This window comes from Cibotium barometz, chromosome 61 (assembly GCF_041138505.1).
Source record: "Cibotium barometz isolate CiBa-2024 chromosome 61, ASM4113850v1, whole genome shotgun sequence".
Taxonomy (NCBI): domain Eukaryota; kingdom Viridiplantae; phylum Streptophyta; class Polypodiopsida; order Cyatheales; family Cibotiaceae; genus Cibotium; species Cibotium barometz.
This window is the reverse complement of record NC_141106.1, coordinates 27709227-27715394: the sequence shown is the minus strand read 5'-3', so window position 1 is coordinate 27715394 and position 6168 is coordinate 27709227.

The following is a 6168-nucleotide window of genomic DNA, read 5'->3' as shown; positions in this document are numbered from 1 at the left end:
ACTTCTTGTCTAAACCTAAAATCTCTCCCAAACAAAGGTGGGTGGCTACATTGCAAAACTATTATTACGAAATCTCTCACATTAAAGGGAAAGATAATGTTGTGGTGATGCATTGTCATGTATATGGGCATGTAGATGTATGGCAATTTCAGAGGTACATAAAGATTGGATTTAGGATATCCAAGAGGAGTACCTATTGGATGAGGAAGTGGCACCAATGTGACAAAATTTACAACAAGGGTCTCATGATGATTTGCTATATTTTGAACTTGGTGTAATGGACTCAATTACTACTAAGGCAAAGTCTACCTTGTGCCTACATCAAGCTACAAGAAGCGGGTGTTAGAAGAGATGCATTCTTCTCCATTATCGGGACACATGGGGTTGTTTAAGACCTTTAAGAAGGTTAAAGAGTTTTGATTGGAAAGGAATGTGGAAAGATGCCATATACTTTTGTGACAAGTTGCTTACCTTGTTAATAAAACAAGGATCCCACACAAAATCCCGGTGGTTTGCTTCAGCCTTTGCCTATTCTCTCGATGGCAAATGGACACACATCTCTATGATTTTATTCCTTCCAAGGTCAAATTTTCAGCATCTATGGTTGCAAAACAGTTTGTAGATCATGTGTTCAAGTTGCATGGAGTGCCACAACAAATTGTTAGTGACTGAGATGTGAAGTTTATGAGTTCATTTTGGAGCAGTGTTTGACATCATGGATATTTTTTTGACACCTAGCAGTGCCTATCACCACGAAACTAATGGACAAACCGAGAGTATGGATAATGGGCCCAAGGCCAATGGTTCATGCCCATGGACAACAGTTATAATAATGTGAAAAGGGGTGGTCATGTATATATGTCGAATAGGCCATATTTGGGGTACCTTTTGATAACCATCAAAATACAAGTCAATTACTCTCTTTTCTCTCTAAACCTTGGATAATCATTCTAATCTAGGCTAATTAGGTTAATCCAAGGATAATCTAGAAGCTCCTTTCTTTCATTGGGTTTGTAACAAAGTGAAATGGTCTCATATGAATAATGGACCCAAGGCCAATGGACTATGCCCATGGACAACTCTTATAATAGTGTGAAAAGGGATGGTCATGTATATATGTCAAATAGGCTATATTTGGGGTACCTTTTGATAACCATCAAAATACAAGTCAATTACTCTCTTTTCTCTCTAAACCTAGGCTAATCATCCTAATCTAGGCTAATCCAAGGCTAATTAGGTTAATCCAAGGCTAATCTAGAAGCTCCTTTATTTCACCTCCTCCCTTACTTCCTTTCTCAACCGCTTCCTCCTCAATTTTAGTCTCGCCGCCTCCTCACCTGCCTCCTTATTCGCCTCCTCAACTGCCTCCTTATCTGCCTCCTCTATCTCCTACACACACACACACACACACACACACACACACATAGCTCTCTTTGTCTCCCTCTTACACATAACACACACAACTCTCTCTCTCACACACACATAAGAAAAGAGAAGGATACAAAGAAAAATAAGAACAGAAAGGAGGAGAAGAAGAAAAATATTTACGGATTAGCAGATTTAAGTTTTAGAGGTAGGGTTCTTTAAATTTTTTATTAAATTTGATTATGATAAAATTAATTAATTGATTAATTAATCAAGTTCTTGTGAGATCCCTGTTCCCACCGAGCAACGGATCCAATTTGAAATTTGGTTAGGTTTTGTCCCGAGTACCAAGGAAAAGAGTTCCAAGGCCCCCTAGCCGAAAGTTCATGCAAATATAAAACTAGCCACACCACTTACACACCCAATATGAAATTGCCTTTTTCTTAGCATCAACTAACTTTAAAACAATCCTTTAATGAAACCATAGTACCACTGATCACAATCTTCCAATTTATCCGGTTGATTCATAATTTTCCATCATTCCTTCATCAGAGTATCTATGGCATCATTGGCAACTAGAATGCTCACCACCTGTCCACTCAGGGGCCTTTTCAATAGTTCCTAGCCCATAATAATCGGCAATATAATCACTTATAAAAATCATTGGCAACTAGAACGCTCACCACCTGTCCACTCAGGGGCCTTTTCAATAGTTCCTAGCCCATAATACTCGGCAATATAATCACTTATAAAAATCAAGATGGACTCTCGTTGAAGATCAGCAAGATCAACCAACAGATCCATAAAAAGACATGGACTCATCCATTGAAGACCAGCAAGGTCAATCAACTAGATCCATGCCCGGTTTCACAAAACAACTCTTACTCCTTGTTCCAATATCTTCCTCAACGCACGCGTGGGTATTCTAGGCGACCCAGAGCCCGAGCACTGTATGGTCAGCACCCTCTAGGATCCTTCGCAAGGGACCTAGCGCTTCACTCATAGGCCGCTTCCTTGGTTCCTCATCCACCGTACCGAAAGCTCACCATTTTAATCGAACCGAGGCTGGTCAAGACCTCGGCCGACTTTGCTACGCGAGACATCCTCCATTGACTCTCTGTTCAGCAGTTGCAACTTTATCAGTTAGGTCTCCACGACCTTAATCACAAGACCGTCAAAATGCTTCCCCAGGATTCTTGACATAAAACAGCCATTTACAAACAGCATTTACAAATATAGTTTCTATATTAACTCTCATTTTTCCACATTATCCCTCATCAATCCACATTACTTACTCCACATTCCATTTATATGTGTGCTCATCCCATCACATCATTTTCCATCTCATCACTTCAGATTCCTTCACATCACATATCATATATTCACATCCATACATATATCCACATCCACATCCACATTCACATCCATACATATATCCACATCCACATCCACATTCACATCCATACATCCACATCCACATCCATGCATCTATTTTCACATCCACATCTACATGCACATTCATGCATCCTCATCCATACATCCACATCTACATGCGCATTCACATCCATACATCCACATCTATATGCGTACATTCACATCTACACGCATACATCCACATCCACATTCATACATCTACATCTACATGCATACATCCACATCTCCATGCATACATCCACATCCACATTCACATTCACATCCATACATCTACATCTACATGCATACATCCACCTCCACCTCCACATTCACATCCATATCCATACATCTACATCTACATGCATACATCCACCTCCACCTCCACATTCACATCCATATCTATATATCTACATCTACATGTATACATCCACATCTCCATCCATGCATCTACATCCACATCCTCATTTACATCCATACATCCACATCCTCATTTACATCCATACATCCACATTCACATTCACATCTACATGCATACATCCATACATACACATCCACCTTTACATCCATATTCTCACCCTATCACAACCCATATACATCTTATCCCATCACAGACACTTCTTACCTCATCCCATACACATCCTATCACTTCTTAACTCATCTTATCACATCTTAACTCATCTCATATGCATCTTATCACATCTTATCACTTCCCATATCTTTTATGCATACCTCTATGCATGAAATTCAATTATGCTAAAAGTAACACTTTTATAATAAAATAATCATCTCTTATGCATACCTCTATGCATGAAATTCAATTATGCTAAAAGTAACACTTTTATAATAAAATATTCATCTCTTATGCATACCTCTATGCATGAAATTCAATTATGTTAAAAGTAACTCTTTTATAATAAAATATTCATCTCTTATGCATACCTCTATGCATGAATTTCAATTATGCTAAAAGTAACTCTTTTATAATAAAATATTCATCTCTTATGCATACCTCTATGCATGAAATTTAATTATGCTAAAAGTAACTCTTTTATAATAAAATAATCATCTTCTATGCATGAAATTCAATTATGCTAAAAGTAACACTTTTAAAATAAAATATTCATCTCTTATGCATACCTCTATGCATGAATTTCAATTATGCTAAAAGTAACTCTTTTATAATAAAATATTCATCTCTTATGCATACCTCTATGCATGAAATTCAATTATGATAAAAGTCACACTTTTATAATAAAATAATCACCTTTTATGCATACCTCTATGCATGAAAATTCAAATATGATAAAAGTAACACTTTTATAATAAAATAATCATCTTTTATGCATACCTCTATGCATGAAATTCAAATATGATAAAAGTAACACTTTTATAATAAAATAATCATCTTTTATGCATACCTCTATGCATGAAATTCAAATATGATAAAAGTAACACTTTTATATTAAAATAATAATCTTTTATGCATACCTCTATGCATAAAAATCTAATTATGATAAAAGTAACACCTTTATGTTAAAATAATAATCTTTTATGCATACCTCTATGCATGAAAATCAATTATGCATAATATAAAAATCAATTTCTCTAGGCTTACAATGAATATCTTTCAATTAATCTAGGATGATAATTCCTAGAATATGGTAGGAAGTCCTCTTTTCATGCTTTGAATGTAATTATTTTATGCGTAATTTTTATAAAAATTTTGCCATAGCTCCGCTACTATGACTGATAAATCTCAATTTTTCTAAGGGGTAAAGCTTATCATTAAGGAAATAATTAGAATGATCCCTAATTGGATCATTAATCCATAATGGATTGAATCATCAAAATTCATGAAATACATAAACTAAAAGCATAGAAAAAAGCCATTAATTTGGCCTCAATCATAGATTAATCTTGGATTAAGGAAAAGCTTCATTTGGATTGAGAATGGGTCATGAGTATGACCATTTCTTGAGTGAGAGAGAGAAATTACATAAAAACCATTTGAATTAAGCATAAATGGAAATTTATGTAATTCTTAACTATCATTAATCAATTAACTTCAATAGCATTCATCAAATTATGTAACTCTTCACTACCATTCATCAATTAACTTCAATAGCATTCATCAAATTATGTAACTCTTCACTACCATTCATCAATTAACTTCTATATTATTCAAAAACCATTCCAATTAAGCTTCTGAAGCTTGAGAGGGGTTGAGAAGAGAGAAGCATTGAGAAATTATAGAAAAGAACAAAATTCACCATTTACCTTACAAATTGCTTGATTCTTTATTTACGGTAGAGGCCCCCAACCAATCAATTGGTTAAGTATGTTGATGGAGCCACCAATGGGGATTGAAGAAAGAAAGAAGCTCCAATTTCTTCAATTTGGAGAGAATTTTAGAGAATAGTAGGAATTAGCATTATTTCAGCATAACTCTAGTATAGTAAAATTCTTCTCCTTTTTTTCAAAGGACTCATGTTCTATTTATAGGAGAGGGAATCTCTAACCAAATCTAACTGAATTCTAGAATTTTTCAAATTCAGTTTGGTTGAATTTGGACTAGATTTGGACCTAGTTTGGTTACTTTTTGATTCGGTTTAGTTCCATTTTGATTTGGTTTGGTTCAAGAGAGAGGAGAGATAAAAATATCACATTATTTTTGAGTTTAAAACTCATTCAAGTATGTGAAATATGCACCTCCTTTAAAGAACTCCCCTTCCTTACATATGTATCAAAATGGAATCATTATACCCAAAATATCTCATATTTTTAATATTACTCATAGTTTTCTACTAATAAACCTTGTACATTTTTAACTCTTCATCTTGTGTGATGAAAAGATGCAAGGGGGAAGAGAGCTTGAGCTCTTGCAAGCACACACACACACTCACAAAACCCTAATAGAGAACACACAAGGTGAGAGGCTGAAAATCTTCTTCTTCTCTACTCAACACTCAACACACCATATACAAGAATAAGAGTACACACAATATGAAAGGTACTCAACCAAATACATACACGGGTTCTCTATAGTGTGAACCCGACTAAATGAGCTGGCGCTATAACTATGCCAGTCTCTAGAGTGGCTGTCACACAGCCTGTCATCCCACTGGCCGCATATCACCCAAGATCTCACCAACCATGCCAGTGGTGTAAGTGCGGGGCCTATCCCCCAGGCGGGTCATCAGTGTCCACCGCCTCACTAGAGCTCGATATCTCAACACTCCCCCTCGAGCTCAACTCCATCTCATGTACACCAAGCGAAGCCCTGAATCTGCGGAGCTTCTCTGTACCCAATGCTTTGGTGAAGATGTCAGCTACCTGATCCTCTGTGCTGACATAAACAAGGTCTATATCTCCTGCCAAGACCCTCTCTCT